An 18,149-nucleotide genomic window follows, 5' to 3' on the forward strand; every position below is an offset into this window, starting at 1 on the left:
AGTAGCACCCACTCTTAGAGAAGAGCAAGCCGGATTCCGCCCCGGCCGCTCCTGCGCTGACCACACCAACACCCTGCGCATCCTGATAGAACAGTGTGTCGAATGGCAATCCGAACTATATCTCGCGTTCGTAGACTTTGAGAAAGCCTTCGACACCGTGAAGTGGAGCGCGCTGTGGTCCAGCCTGTACCGCAGATGAATACCAAGCGCCATAGTCAGGATAATACAGGCGCTGTACGAGGGAAACACTTGTAGGGTTATCCACGATAAAGAGCTAGGCGCACCTATAAATATTACCGCTGGCGTAAAACAGGGTTGCCTTCTTTCTCCGCTACTGTTTATTCATTGTGCTGGATGATGTTATGCGGGATGTGACTACCAATGTCCAAGGAATCAGTTGGGGAGCAAGTGTTCTGGAGGACCTCGATTACGCGAATGACATAGTGTTGATATCGCCAACACTAGCCCCGTTGGAAGGAAAGCTAGAGAAATTACAAACTGCTGCTGGCCAGATGGGCTTGCGAATCAACCGACAAAAAACTGTGGACATGCGCGTAAACTCGACCGAGACCGATCCACTTGTACTGGATAACGAGAGCCTGCTGTCTGTTCCTCGCTTTGTGTACCTTGGCAGCACGATCACAAGCCAGGGTGGGGCAGATGAAGATGTCGCAGCTAGAATAAATAAGGCGAAAGCTGCCTTCGCACAATTAAGATCGGTGTGGGACTCCAACGTACTCAAGCGTCGCGTGAAAATCTCCCTCTTCAACTCCGTGGTAAAGTCGGTTCTGCTGTTCGGTTGTGAAACGTGGAGAGTGACTAAGGGATTGATGAACCAAATACAAGTGTTCGTCAACAAATCCCTGAGGTCGATCCTCCGCATCTTCTGGCCGAACACAATCCGCAACGCTGACCTGTGGAAAGTGTGCAAACAGTCGCCCATAGAGCAAGAAATTGCATTGCGAAAATGGAAATGGATCGGTCACACTATAAGAAGGGGAGCCGATAACATGGCAAGCATCGCTTTCGAGTGGAAACCGCTAGGAGGCCATCGGAGACGCGGTCGCCCTGTGCACACATGGCGGCGCACAGTGGACGGCGAGCTGCGAGCGCAAGGCCTGAGCGGTTGCTGACAGGACGGCGTGGCGCACTCTCGTGAAGGCCCTCTGTACCACTGGGGTACCTTAGGACGACAACAACATCTTTAACAACAATTCTGGTGGATTCTTGGACCAAGAATCTTGGTCTGTACTTTCAGTAATTGGGTTTTCCAGTGATTTGGCTTTAGGATTAGTTTCTAAAAAAACATACAATTACTTACATTACATTAAAGAGAAACTCTGTAAAAAAATTGTCTTCTTATAAAATTGATGATTACTTATTACGTTAATGCATGGCTGTGATAAGTAGTTAGCTCTGCTCATATACATATTATTATTATATTATACATAGCTTTATAAGTATTGTATACCAACTAGTTTTAAGTCTTTTTTTGAAAAGATGGCTCAGGAGTTTCTTGCCTCCGTTCTTCTCCTAAGACAGAAAGAGCCCCCCCTTATCTAAACGAAGAGTAGTTTTTAAAAATTGACGTTCATCAGAAAATTTTATATTCATACGATGAATACAAACATTTGACTTTGACTAGTTTATTTACTAATCCTTATGCTAATATACCATTTACTTCTATTCACTTTCAGTAGAACATGAAACGGGTTCTGATAAACCATCAACAAGTGGATTAACATTGGGATGACTATAGATTCAAAGTTACAGTGGGGACCTCACATTGAAAAATTGTCTGGAAGGTTGAGCTCCGCAGCTTTTGCTGTACGGAAAATTAGACAGCTGACCGACGTTGAAACCGCCAGATTAGTTTACTTTAGTTATTTCCACAGCTTATTATCGTATGGCATTTTGCTTTGGGGTAGAGCAGCTGATATTGAAACTATATTTGTATTACAGAAAAGAGCCATCCGCTCTATATACAAACTTGGTTCCAGGGATTCATTGAGAGAACTATTTAAAGAAATTAACATCCTTACAGTTCCATGTCAGTTCATTTTTTCCAATTTAATGTATGTACGAAAGAATATTTCAACTTTTGATACAATTGGCAGTAATCATGACATTAATACTAGGAACAAGCATAAGCTGGCTTTTCCAGCGATGCGTCTGGCGAAAGTTAATAAATCGTTTTTAGGGTACTGTATTAGATTTTATAATAAGCTTCCAGCAGAAGTTGCTCAAATGCCAGAGAATAAGTTTAAGTGTTACATTAAAGAGAAACTCAGTAAAAAAGCTTATTATAAAATTGATGATTACTTAGAGGACGTTAATGCATGGCTGTGATAAGTAGTTAGCTCTGCTCATATTATTATAATAATAATTATTAAGCTTATATGTATTGTATACCAACTAGTTTTAAGTCTTTTTTTGAAAAGATGGCTCAGGAGTTTCTTGCCTCCGTTCTTCTCCTTAGACAGAAAGAGCCCCCCCTTATCCGAACGGAGAGTAATTTGTAAAAATTGACGTTCATCAGAAAATTTTATATTTGTACGATGAATAAAAAAATTTGAGTTTGAGTTTGAGTTTAAATACAATGAAGCAAGAAAATGGTTAGTGAAAATGATTCTAATCTCGATTAAGCATTTATTATACAGTCTCAAAGTGCCTGTGTATACCTATAGCTCTTAATGTAATGTTTTTTTTATAACTTATGCCTTTTTTTTTTTTTTTTTTTTTTTTTCCGCGAGAGGGCGCTTCAAAGTAAACATTTCCTGATACGGTTGTTATCAATAAAAAAATCGTTTAAGCTGGAGAGGAGCTAAATTTTGATACGAAAGTGCTTATAACATTATAAATCGTGGGCACAAATGTTATCTCAGTGCAAATACAAGTGGAAAGAGATTTATTGTGGCGAGAAGTAAGGCGGTGATCCGGTGGACGTGCTGTTGGTTCGCGACGGTCGGACGCGTAATCTGCAAGCTTCTGCTGTCCTGTGGTGCTATTTTCCTGGTTTGCGAGACACAACTACGGGGATGAAAGTGTTTAAAGTGATAAAGTGAACAGTGCAGTTATTTTCTTCTTTTAAATTGGTTTTAAATACACGACCAGTTTTACAAATACCCCCTGACACAATTTCAAAAAACTACATACGAACTGTACCAGTTATTCGTCTCAAGTGACATTACAGAATTAGTCTAGTTCGGCGAAGAGTCGGCTAGAGCCCGGAGGACACTGGTTCGATCCCCAATTTATGGATTTTTTTTTTATCTATTTTTGTTTGACGAAACCTATGGTGTATGATTATTTTATTATCTTTAAATAGGTATACACTTTTTTTTTTTTTTTTTTTTTTCATTTTTATTTGATTGTTTTGTTGACATATTTGTTTGTATAATTTTTATTATTTAACTCAGATACTTATTGCATTACGATTACAGTTTTGAGTGTATAATGCCTATATGACCTTTTTATATGATACAATATTTTAATTATTATTATTTTACAATGAGATGCGCGATAACATTAAATCGATATGTCCTCATTGCCCTGGTTCCTCGAGGCAGTATGTTGTTCCTCGTGGGTTAAATGTCCACATTAGCCGCGTTCATGGGGACGGGTACCCCCGGCAGCCGCCGTCTTCAGCTCCGGCGCTGCAGGGTGACTCACAGAATGCAGCCCAGGTAGACCCAATAGCTCCAAGTTTGTCACAAGTGCCATTGTTTAGGAGGAACGTTAGAGTTCTTAAACATGTGCCCAAGGGAGCTAGATGTCTTGCCGCAAATAAGCTTTCGCAGATAGTGTGGCGTGTGTAATGCAATCTCTAAACATCGTACGTCACAACCTAAATACCTTTTACTTTATAGATAGCAAAACTAGACCTTATTAACATGCTTTCGTCACAGCACATTCCATAGTTGTTCTTTAAATACCAAACCCATTTCGGTAATAAAGCAGTTTAGATCAAGAGCTACTGACTTTCATTTCTCTCCTGAAACGCCTACATTTCATGGCGACCGCGACATTCGTGACCCGAACAGTGCAATCCGGCTAAGTGTGAGAGCCAAACACGCGACGCGACGATTACATCAGTATCCTGTACTGACATACGGGAGTGTTCTACGAATTCACGGTCACGTCACGTCAGAAAAACCTACAGTTATGGGTAACCCCTCGTCAAAAATCGAAAAAGAAGACATCATAATTACCCAAAGTGGTGGTAATAATGCAGCGCAGCTTGAAAGGTCGGTTACGGTCATGACGTCAGCAGTTTTTATCATGGCTATTATACTGTTCCTGTACTTCATGTGGAAAAAAGTGAATCAGTGTCTTACAAAAAAAATTGAGCGCCAAGCTACCGCTCTGTGTGTGCGTCACCGTGTGTAAGTTCTAATTTCATAACAACTCCGATTCAGTGCTTGTGTATACAGGGTGTCAAGGTATGGACTCTAATAATAAAAACTGTAAGTAACCTTTAAGTAAATTGTTATCTTTTAAATTAATTTTGTAATAGTGTCGAATGAGTGACATTCAAAATATTTATGAAAAAATTAAAGCTATTCAAGAATATTTAAGAAAACTTGGCCCGAACCGTAGGCAAAAACCTAATTGTGAGCAAAAATATGTTGAAGCTAATTTATTATACGAAAATTATCAATTAATTATAAAAAGCTATACAGAAAAATTAGAACGTTCGGAAATTTCAATAAAAACTTGGGAATTAATTGAGCCCTTCATACGAAATATTGAAAGTTTATATACAAAAATTTTAGAATATAAAAACATGTCTTCTAAACACGACTTTGATATAAAGACAGCAGCGTCGCTGCTGCCCATTATGAACGGTTCAGAACACGTAACGGAACAACTGATTGACGGAATAGAAATGTATTCGTCATTAATAAAAGACACTGATCATCAGATTTTAATTAATTTTATCCTAAAAACTAGATTAACACATAGTGCAAAACTCAGACTATCTCAAAGTTATGCTAGTGTCACGGGTTTATTAGATGAAATGAAAAAACATCTCTTAGTAAAAAAATCCGATATAGCCTTACAAAAACAAATGCAAATGATTAAACAAGGGGGTAAAACTATAGAGGAATACGGCAGAGAACTAGAAGAATTATTTGTTAATCTCACTATATCCCAAGCAAACGGAAATTCTGAAGCGTATAAAATATTAAAACCATTAAATGAAAAACAGGCAATTTCCAGATTCACTGATGGTTTACGAAGTGATAAATTAAGTACCATAATAGCAGCGCGCGGATACACAAGTCTAAAAGACGCCATCCAGGCAGCCAAAGATGAACAAACGACGATGACACCCTCTACATCAACATCCGAAGTAGTATTTTACGGTCGTCGAGGATATTTTAGACCAACGCAAAGGAATTTTACGAATACGCGACCTAGGCAATTTGAGAACAGCAGCGTACCTAGATTCAATACGCAATACAATAATGGGCGTTATTATAGTAATCGAAACTACCGCGATACAAATCGTAATTACCGCGATAATAAAGATATAAGGTCGAAATCAGCTACACGAAAAACCAGTCATCGAGTAAACATGGCAGAGCAGGTAGATAATAACAACAGTGAAGACTCAAACGAGGAGTCAACTGAGGAGTCAACTGAAGAATCAAAAGAACTAAATATTAACAATTTTTTTCGAGACTAACGAATACATTTTAGCCTATGATAATATGAACTCTGTAACATTTTTCATAAATAAAACAAAATATACTTGGCTAGTAGATACTGGCGCATCGTTGAGCGCCATAAAAAAAAATATCGCGTTACAAACTAGTGAGCACATAACCCCTCACACTATATATATAAACGGTATAGGCGGACAGATTATTTCAGATGGGTATATTCAATTAAATCTTGAGACAATGAACAAAACAAAAATCCGACACAAATTTTATGTTTTCGATAAATTACCGTCCCATATTGATGGAATAATCGGACAGGATTTCTTAGTAAAATATAAATGTCAATTGAACTACGAAAATAACAGTTTGACCTTGAATGATAAAAACACCACCCTAACATTACCCTTACAGTTATACTCCATAAAAAAAAACAATATACAATCAAATGAAATCAAATTAGCACCTCGTTGTGAGACCGTAGTGAAAATTCCGACTAATATTTTAGAGGAAAGTGTTGTTTTATCAAACGAAATCTGCGAGGGAATTTTTATCGCAAATACGGTAATAAGCAATAACGACGGATTTTTTTCGGTAAAAATATTAAATACAAAAGAAACTGAAGTTGTCCTAAAAAACTTCACACCGGAAATTGTACCTCTAAACAATTTTCACTGTTTATCTTTTAACAAGTGTGAAAAAACAGGAAGTCGAGTTAAGCAATTGTTCGACTTACTTAAACTAAATTACCTAAACTCTGAAGAAAAACATTCAATCGGGCACATCTGCGCCAAATATGCGGATATTTTTCATTTACCTGGAGACGAACTCACGTGCACAAATTTATACGAACAAAAAATACATTTAAAACCTAATATATCGCCCGTCTATAGCAAACCGTACAGATTACCACAATCACAAAAAACCGAAATAGGAAAACAAATAAAAGAAATGCTAGAAAATGACATAATTGAAGAGTCACAGTCGGAATGGTCCAGTCCGATATTGTTAGTTCCAAAAAAGGCCGATGCAAACGGTGAAAAAAAGTGGCGCCTTGTCATAGACTACCGAAAAGTTAATGAGTGCATACAGAATGATAAATTTCCGTTACCAAACGTCAACGAAATATTTGACTCCTTAGCGGGTTCTGTCTACTTCAGCACCCTAGATTTAAATCAATCGTATTACCAAATCAAATTAGAACCCGGAAGCCGGAAGTACACAGCGTTCATAGCTGATCGACATTATCAAATGAAACGGTTACCAATGGGGCTAAAGACAAGTCCTAGCGCATTTAGTCGCGCTATAACGATAGCTATGTCCGGATTAAACTATCTGAAATGTATAGTATACCTTGATGACGTCATAATAATGGGTCGTAATCTAAATGAACATAATAAGAACCTAATGGACGTTTTCGCCCGACTTAGAAAAGTTAACCTTAAACTTAACCCATTAAAGTGCAAATTCTTGCAGAAAGAAACATTATATTTAGGTCACGTCGTCACATCAGAGGGAATCAAGCCAGATCCAAATAAGGTGACGGCAATTGTAAACTACCCGGTACCTACTACAACAGATGACGTCAGGCGATTCGTAGCCTTTGCCAATTACTATAGAAAATTCATAAAAAATTTCTCTGAAATAACTATACCTTTAAATAAATTGTTAAAAAAGGATTCGCCCTTCGTCTGGGGTGATGAATGTAAAATGGCTTTTGAAAAGTTAAAAACGGCAATTATGAGTCCTCCCGTTTTACAATATCCCGATTTCTCTGAAAAAAACGAATTTATTATTCATACTGACGCTTCAAACATAGCGATCGGATGTGTGTTATCAAATAATGACGGATTACCTGTAGCCTACGCAAGCCGACCACTTAATAAAGCTGAAAAAAACTATCCAACCATTGAAAAAGAGTTGCTAGCTATCGTGTGGGCGGTCAAACATTTTAGACCTTATTTATTTGGAAGAAAATTTAAAATTATGACAGACCACCGCCCATTAGTATATTTATTTAACATGAATAACCCCTCGAGTAGACTAACTAAATTTAGGCTATGCCTCGAAGAATACGATTTCACCGTAACTTATTTAAAAGGACAAAATAACGTCGCTGCGGACGCATTATCAAGAATAGAAATAACTATTGATGAATTAAAAAACGTAAATAAACATGTTATGTCGGTCATGACACGAGCTCAACAAAAAAAAATCGTAAAGCCGATTAACGGTAATACTTTTGATTCAGGGGTACCTAATAGTGATTTAGGTAGTCCGCCAAAAGTTATAGAAATTCTTAGAAAACCAACAAACTTACCGGAACTGACATTTAATGAGAAAAATTATGAAAAAACTTTATTAAAACAAGATATAATACATAGCCAAAATAAAATTTTTGTTTATTCGCCTAAGAAGCAGGTTTTGTGTGTCAATCCTAATTCCAGATCATGTCTGAAACGAGCTTTCTTCGTGAGGGAATTAGATAGTTTTTGTGAGACACTACATATACAAGAATTATGTATAATACGCAACAAAGAAAATGAAGATATAATTAAAGCATTAATGCAATACATTAGTCAATGTGAAGAGAGGAAAGGACCTCGGTTATGTATATTGAGAGGCGTCAAAAGAATAAACAATACAGATGACAAATTCATTATATTAAATGACTACCATTTATTACCAACTAGCGGTCACGCGGGTATCCAAAGAATGATAAATAATATAAAACAACATTATTACTGGCCCGGTATGTACCAAGACATTCACAAATTTGTATCAAGTTGCGATAAATGCCAAAAACAAAAATATAAAACTCATACAAAACAACCAATGTGTATTACAAGCACCGCAACTTCTGCATTTGAGAAAGTATTTTTGGACTTAGTTGGACCATTAACGAAAGATGCGAATGGCTACTGTTACATATTAACACTTCAATGCGAACTCACAAAATATGTAGAAGCGTATCCGCTCCTTAATAAGGAAAGTGAAACGGTGGCCCGCGCATTTGTCGATAACTTCATACTACACTACGGTATACCCCGCGAGGTCGGGACCGATAGAGGTTCCGAGTTTATTTCATCCACCATGAGAGATGTTTGTAAAATACTAAATATTCACCAATTACAATCTACGGCTTACCACCATGAAACACTGGGTTCCTTAGAAAATTCACATAAGTCATTAGGAGCGTTCCTTAGAATACAAACCAATAACCAAGCACATCAGTGGAGTGACTGGCTCCAATACTGGTGTTTCTCATATAACACAACAGTCCATACGTCCACGAAGTACACGCCGTTTGAATTAGTATTTGGGAAAAAATGCAGTATACCTACAAACATAATACAAACCGTTGACCCGGTGTATAACTATAGCTCTTATCCAGTTGAATTAAAGTACAGGCTGCAAAAATCACAGGAAGACGCAAGGAATAATTTAATTAAAAGTAAAGAAGTTAGGAAATCAATATACGACAAAAAAATTAATCCTACAACTTATAATGTCGGTGATTTATTACTAGTAAGAAAGGAAGATAGAGGGAAAATGGACCCAATATATACGGGACCGTATACTGTAATTGAGGATCTAGATGTAAATGTAAAAATACTAATATTAGGTAAAGAATATATACTTCATAAAAACAGAACAATACCCTACCATTTAGGCACAAAATAGAGATAAAAGTCACTCCTATAAAAATCTAAACTTAAAATAAATAATAATAATAATAATAAAAAAAAAACAATAAGAAAGTATTTTAATAAAATATATTTATTCAAAAAAAAAAAAGGAAAAAAGAAGAAAATCCTAAAAAAATAAAAAATTACTATTCTATTATTTAATGGTTAAATGAAAATATTAATACAAAAAAAAATAAAAAATAAAAAAAAAAAAGTTTAGCATGAAATTACAATCTTATAAAAAAAAAAAAAACGCAAATTAACCTACTCACAACGTTACTGAGGCCCTTGCATCACAAGCCTCACACATCACATCATCACTTCGTCAAAGATTGGACCACGGTCCTCCCACTTAATCCACCAAAATAGTTTGCTCGGCGACAAATCAAAATCCATCCAGAGCGACCGACCATCCGGAAGAGTAATTTCCAGCTCCGTAAAAAGTGTGATGCACTTGTCCGTCGACATGCTTCCCGGGTCCATCAGGAAATGCCCGACTGGTGCGTCAAGGCATGTCAAATAAATTACCCGCTCGCCCTCATACAGGACACGCGAGTAAAACGGCTGCACCCCATAATTATAAGCGAACCGGTCCACCACGGCAATAATATTCAGCAGAATTTCGTACGGGAACATTTTTTTCTTTTTATTAATTTGTCGGCGTATAAACAAACGTTATGGCGAGATGATTGAGAGTGAATAAGCCAACGGGATAAATGCATATTATAAAAGATCAATTTGTAATAGGAACCAATAAATTCCAACGTAACATATTTACTTACCAGAAACACTACCTCTGGTCTGTTGTGAAGCTAAATCAAAACATAAACCATATTTGGAGTAAGACATCAGGTTGAGGGCCAAGTAAACTAAAAATTAAGATTGTAATTTATAATAAATGAACTTAATAATATCCAAAAATAAGAGATACTTAGATATGTATAATTAATATTGTTATTATGCTTGTTTAATTATATTAATTATTAGAAAATAAATATTACTCTGAAATGTAATCATAGCATAGAAAACAACATTTTTAATGTTATCATTATGTAACTGAATTATTGTAATCAAACAAAATCATGTAATCCCCAATTAGTTATAGTTCAATATGTAACCTATAGATTTAAGACTATGTAATCAAATATTATGTATGGTTATAAAACTTATAATTTTTATTGTAACTGTCAAACAATATTCACAATATAATTTTGTTTTTCTCAAAATTAGGGGGGTGGTGTGGCGTGTGTAATGCAATCTCTAAACATCGTACGTCACAACCTAAATACCTTTTACTTTATAGATAGCAAAACTAGACCTTATTAACATGCTTTCGTCACAGCACATTCCATAGTTGTTCTTTAAATACCAAACCCATTTCGGTAATAAAGCAGTTTAGATCAAGAGCTACTGACTTTCATTTCTCTCCTGAAACGCCTACATTTCAAGTGTGTCCAGACTAATAATTCAGAGGACTGGTATGAGTTGCTGACATTTTCTTTCACTTCCCTCAGAGTGCCTTCTTCGGATGATCGAAAACAGTCACTCACTTCGAAAGTGAAGAAAAATATAAATGATGGAAATTCAATAAATCTTAGTGCATCAGACTTCGCAACAGGTTCACATTCGCAGCGGTCACTATACAAGGCGGTAGAACAAAAAGTTAATGATGGTGATCTAAGTGGTGCGGTCCGCATTTTACTGTCGGATAGTTGCCTCGCGGACGACAACCAGGCAACCCTGGACATCTTGCGTCAGAAACACCCCTCTCCTGGCCGTCCTCTGAATTTGCCTGGTGAGCCGGACCAATCATCCGAGTTCTTATCTGTGGAGGTGGAGGATGTCTCGGAAGCTATTGCCTCCTTCAAAAACGGTTCCGCTGGAGGCTTGGATGGACTGCGGCCTGAGCACCTTAAGGAGCTAACTTCTTTTGCCGCGGGTGATGGCGGTGTAGCACTGTTACACTCTATTTGCAATCTGGTCAATTTCATGATGAAGGGTATGGTTAATCGTACGATTTGTCCATTTTTGTATGGCGCCTCTCTGTGTGCCCTTAAGAAGCGAGATGGAGGAATTCGACCAATTGCTGTGGGCAGTGTGATTCGTCGTTTGGTGGCCAAACTTTGTTGCCGCGCGCTTGGGCAGGCATTAGCTTCTGAATTGCAGCCCCATCAGCTCGGATTTGGTGTGCCGTTGGGTAGTGAGGCTGCCATCCATGCAACCCGCTCCTTTGCCATGTCTGAAGCCCGAAGGAATGACATCATTGTGAAGGTGGATGTTCGTAACGCATTTAACTCCATCGAGCGAGATGTCATCTTAAGTAAGGTTAAGTCATCAGCCCCTAACCTATATCCATTCGTCCACCAATGTTATAGCAGCCCAAGTAACCTGTTTTATGGGGTGAATTTGATTGAATCACAGGTTGGGGTTCAGCAGGGGGATCCTTTAGGTCCTCTGCTCTTTAGCCTGGCAGTCCAAGACGTTATAGCCTCTCTTCATTCACCCCTAAACATTTGGTACCTGGATGATGGCACGATTGGTGGCAGTCCGGAAGTGGTCATTGAGGACTTAAAGATATTGGTGGAGGGGTTCGGTGACTTGGGGCTACGCTTGAACTCGCAGAAATGCGAATTATTCTCTTGCTCTGGTGATGTACCGCAGGAGCTGCGGTCGGAGTTAGAGTCGGTGATACCTGGGGTAGTGTACGTGGACAAGGCAGAGTTCACACTGTTGGGTGCCCCCATATTTCCGGAGGGTATCCCAGCCGTACTGATGTCCAAGTTGAACACATTATTGGCCACAAAACCCCATCTAAAACACCTCTCAGCCCACGTTGCCTTGACAATATTGAGAGGTAGTCTGTCTATGCCAAGGCTTACGTATTCCCTACGTACCGCACCGGTGTGGAGGCATGGGGAGGCTGCCTCTCAATATGACAAGGCTTTAAAGGAGCTCCTGGAGTGCATCATCAACATTGAGATGACGCCTCCTCAGTGGGATCAAGCGGCGCTCCCAATCAGGCACGGCGGGTTAGGCGTACGGCGGTTGCAGGACACCGAGCTCCCCGCTTTCTTGGCCTCTTCGTACGGGGGGATTGATCTCGTCATTCGCATTTTGAATGTTAATGGTGACGAGTTTAAGATCCCTTATGCGGAGGAGGCTTTGGATTTGTGGAGGGCTCGATGTCCTGCCAGCGATGTGCCTCAGCAGCCGGAGTGTCAGCGCTCATGGGATGAGCCGATTTGTAAGATTACTCTTAACGGGCTCATCGGCCAGAGTGTGGGATCAGAGCTCGCGCGACTGCGGGCAGCTGCTGAGCACGAATCTGGTTTGTGGCTTCATGCGTTGCCTTCACCCCAACTAGGCACACTGTTAGACAACTATTCCCTGCGCGTGGCAGTTGCGCTTCGTTTGGGCTGCAATATATGCGAACCGCATCGCTGCGTGTGTGGCGCGTGGGTGGATGCACAGGGGCATCACGGGTTGTACTGCGTCAGAAGTGCAGGCAGATTTTCGCGTCACCACTCCATAAATGACATAATTCGGAGGGCTCTTGCTTCTGCGAATATTCCAAGCGTGCTTGAGCCACCCGGCCTGTCTCGTACCGATGGCAAGCGTCCTGATGGGCTAACGCTGGTGCCGTGGGAAAGAGGGCGATGTCTGTTGTGGGACGCAACATGTGTCTGCACTTTTGCGCAGTCGCACGTAGCTTTCACTGCAGCAACAGCCGGTGCCGCAGCGGAGGCAGCAGCAAGGCAGAAATGCGCTAAATACCGCGCACTCATGACCTCATACATATTCGTTCCTCTAGCGTTGGAGACGACTGGGGTCTGGGGAACACAGGGCAGGGCATTCATAAAAGAGTTAGGGCGTCGTCTTAGGGATCGAGGCCATGACAAGCGCTCTGGGGCGTACTTGATGCAGAGGATCTCCCTCGCAGTGCAGCGTGGCAATGCTGCCAGCGTCATAGGAACCTTTGGGTCGGGTGCGTCCTGGGGCGGGCTATTTTAATTATTTAACTTGACGAAGGATGTTTGCTGACTTCTTTATTTTGTAAATGGACGAAGCATGTCGCGGATGAAATTATGTAATTTTATATTTTAATGACGAAACCTGTGGATTTTTTTTATATGGAATTGTTAATTTTAATTTGGTCTTGCATGAATAAATATCAAATTAATTATTTAATCGAAACATTTAACTATCAAACTTATGCCTTAACAAGAAAATTACATGAGACCTGTACCTGTTTTACAGACATACACACCACACCAAATTTCAAGGACCTAACTAGAACAGAAATTTTACGGAAAAAGAAACCTACAGAACTGATTAGGACTAATCGTAAGAATGTCATAACTGTATCCAAGGATAATTTTATTAATATCTATTCTATTCTGTATGGCGGTGATAGTCCCTGCACGTGGCTCAACATCGTAAGCTTAGACCATAGGACCACTTCAGATCGCTGTTACACACATTTGTATTCATATCCAAAGAAGTCATTGGTACATATCACGAGATTCTAACCAGAGTGGAAAGTAGGCATGTTACCCATTGAGCTAACAATGCTCCTCTAGCAACTATAAAACAATATATTTTTATTTTTCAGATACAAGGAAATACTGTCAATGGCAGTTTTCAAGACCTGGCGTTGGAGAAATTTAAAATGGCCAGGGAGCAGCAAAAACTATGCCAAATAGAGACAGAGCACAAAAATATATATATGAAATTGAGTTATAAGAAAAGCTGTTGGAGAAAGAATTTAATGCTGAAATGCGTGCCAAGCAGCTCATTCTTATAGATTTAAAAATAAGGGCGCCTTCAAATTAGCCGCAAATTGTCGCGCGGAGGTAGCGCGGCTGCAGCGCTTCGATCGACTAGTGGCGGTGCGCACGTATTATTTGTTCAAGTCTAAACATAAACGAAAATCAGGTTGAAGAATTTATCCATGAAGTTGAGAGTCGTCTAGCGATATGGAATTCGAGGTCCGACAAGTACAGCAATAAAATCGAAACGAAAAAGGCGTGGGAAGAAATATGTAATAAATTTATTGAAAATTGCAGACCGCAAGTGAAAAAAATTAAGCATGTAAGTATATTTTTAACACAACTACTTTATATTTTCATTGTTTGCCATGACCATTCACCTTCTGAACTAACAAAATAATCAGCTAATGTATCACGTATAGCGTCACGTAATGTACGCATCACTTATTTGTAAGTGATTATTTTGATTTTGTTGAATTTTTTGAAATTGTATCTGAGTATTGTCGGGTTGGAGTTGGACGAGTCCGCATAGTACGACTGTAAAGAATTGAATTCTTTAAGTAAGTTTGGTCTTTTTAGTTCTGTTGTGTTATCTTGAGAAGTAAAGTTGTTTAAAGATGAATTAACTGTATTATATAGAATATCTGTTATTACTGACGAAAAGTGGGTGCAGCAATGCACCTCTGCCTACCCCGCAATGGAGTACAAGGTATATTTATATTATAATATAGGTATATTATATTTAATATATATATCTGTTATTGTGGGTAGATGGTAACTTCCCAGGGGATCATCATGAACTGTCCAGTTACAATTAAGAGCTATAGAAGAACTAACTATTGTCAAATCTAAACCATTTGGTCTCCAGATGTTTTTTCCTACTGTGGTTGGTGAAGTGTCATTTAATAAAACTAAATTGCAATCATTTATAGAGGCCAGGACATCTCTTCCACGAGCACTGACGGATCGACAGCCCCAAATGGTGTGATGATCGTTAAAATCGCCTTATACAAAACATGGTTTAGGTAAGGAATCAATTAAATTTACTAACTTATTTTTTTTTAAAGAGGGGGTGCAATTTGTAGGTATATATTGTAAATTGTTATTTGTGTAAATTGTTTTTAAGTCAATAAAGTAGTATTCTATTCTATTCTATATAAATATTAACTAAGGTGAGAGAGCTATTATTATATATATTATGTTATATTTTGGAGTGAGTCATCATAATATGTATTTAATTTATTATATTTTATACTACTACGAATGCCTATGGCGACACCATTATGATTATTACCTTATTAATTGCGTTCAATGGAGAGTATCCTTTAATATTTAAGCGTTGTGTAGGCTTAAGCCAATATCAATATTATTATCATACAAAAAAATTGTAAAAACATGTCGATTACATTTAATTTGTTTGTGAATTGGAAATTGGAACTAATATTTTTTGTTTCACTGGGGTTGCAAATATGATTCAATACTTCTGATACATTTTTATAAGATATTGGGGTATCTTCAGTATCTTATCTAATGTTATCATTTTCATGATGCTTTGCACTAAAAGGTTTAGTGCCTTGTCGTTACTTTTCAATAAAAGACACAGTGGAACGAATGTATGGGACACGTTGGACATTGGGGTCCCAAAAAAAATATGGACGAATTATGAAAAACAAAAAATACAGTTGTATTTAATGCCTTCATAACTTGTTATTATGAATTTCTTCATAACTATCATATATCGGGAATTATTTGAAAAAAATGTGATATTTTTGTATGAAAATTATTGTACCGAGCTCTCTCCCTCCCGATTCCGGCCTTGTTTCAAGTTGCAGTCACAAACATCATAATAGTTGTACACGGAGCTACATTTAGTACGAAGACACATAGTGCGCCAAACGTGCACTTTCTGAGATAAATATTTTTTTTAGGTTGTACCTATGTAACCTAGTATACTGGTTCTTTAGAACATTAGTTACATAATACATAAGATAATTCAAAGCTCAACTTTTCTAAGAAACCAATAATAATATATACCTACCGGTTAATTATAAAAGGTGATTACGAGATTAGGTGGTTCAAACATAATAATATGATAACTGATGATGCACTACTATAATTACTTAAAAAAATCTCTTTTAGTAATTTACTAATTTAGTCGGTACTTCTATCAGCGAACAATAATGAATAAATGAGGGTTTTTTGAATTACTGTAAATATGTAGATCTAGTAATTACGAGTAATTAAAACATGATATTTTGAATAATTATAAATAGGCCACTAAGAGTAACTTTAAAACAGTATACATTTACACCTCGAAGTAATCACGCTAACCTCGCAATGTTTTTTTCCAAAATATCATACATATCTTGATATATATGTTGCTTTACGTGAAAATAACGATAACATGCGCGACTATAACTATCTATTCGATGTTATAAAAGACAACAGTTGTGTTCAGTTAAGTGATAGTACTGAAATAATATTAAAAGACTGGTGTCGTCGATTTTGTTACCGCACCTATGCAAAATGGACACAATCTGGAAGAAATGCAGATTCCGGAAGAAACATGAGACGTGGCTGCAAGCTGCAAAATATTAGAAACCTAATCACACCGAAAAATATCAAGCACAAAATAAAATCATACTATATATCATTACTTTAACTTAACACATGTGTGTACGCTGCGCGTGCGTTAACTGTTATTTTAGTACGCTCCGTGCTAAATAAATCGGAAACTTAGTAAATCTTACAACAAGTTGGTTTAAAGTTATATCACTATGAAGCTCTTGCAAAGTGCTTGAAAAGTGTGGAAAAAGTGTATTTAACTTTGAATCGTGGACGGAGTAATCCTGATTTAACTCAAAAGTGCTAGCCGCTGTGAATCGAAAACTGTGTCAAGTCCACGGTCGGTCATTGCCCCGTTGTCACCTGTGCATCGTCTGTCCCTGTCTTGCGTGCGGCGCCGGCGCGTCTTCCGCTCTTCGTCTAGCCGTCTGACTCACCGGGCTACCTTATCGGGGCCTTGTGGAATCAACGACCGGTGGCACTGATATCGAACCAGTATGCTGCGCGTGAGTTTTAGCTAGCTATTTAAACTAATATCGTAATGGCTACGGCAGCAACTACATGTAACGGCTGCAAAAAGAGGATTGTTTCGTTGGATTTTTTGGAATGTATGATTTGTAAAAATCTATACGATCTGAATTGTATAAATATTACGCAGAAGATATTTGAAAATTCCACCAGGGAATTTAAAGATAATTGGACATGTCCGGAATGCCTCAGTGCAAGACCCAAGACTGGGAACATACATACGCCCGTTAGAAAGTCATTAGTAGGCTGGAACTCCACATTTGTGACAGATCACGATTCCACCTTAGAAGACTCGACCGTAAATATAAATATGGCACCAAGAGGCGGGGATAAGGATTCCCAACTGCTTATAGATAATAGTATAACTGGGATCTTGGAAGGAATTCGTAGTGAATTATCTATATTGAAGCTTCAAAATGCGGAAATACTTCCATTAAAACAAGAGGTTAAACATCTAACGGAAATAATAGGCAATATGTCCAAGGAAATATCACTAAGACAGGAATTGTTTTCTAGGGACATGAACAAGGTAGATCACAAGGAAGGGAACTCTCGCTCTGATATTTCGCCTGTAACGAACAAATCATATGCAGCCAAACTGAGTAACAGTTTACAGAAACCGAACTTAAGTGTACCACACACACATCAACATATCGCAACATCATCGTCATCGGTGACGGTATGCGATGAGTCACACACTGGTTTGACTTTGTTGTCGCAAAAACATAGCGGACAAAGGGCAGATAATTTGTCCACAATAGTAGCAAGGAAGAGCGAGCCCAATGGAAAACAACCGATTGTCCAAGAAAATGAATGGAAAACAGTTATTAACAAGAAAAAGAAGACTTTTACAGAAATTAAAAAAGGTGGAAACATAAATATTTCTCAACTAAAGGGCTTGGAAAGGAAAAAACATCTTCATGTATGGAGAC

The sequence above is a fragment of the Plutella xylostella genome, chromosome 7, assembly GCF_932276165.1.
Source record: "Plutella xylostella chromosome 7, ilPluXylo3.1, whole genome shotgun sequence".
NCBI lineage: Eukaryota > Metazoa > Arthropoda > Insecta > Lepidoptera > Plutellidae > Plutella > Plutella xylostella.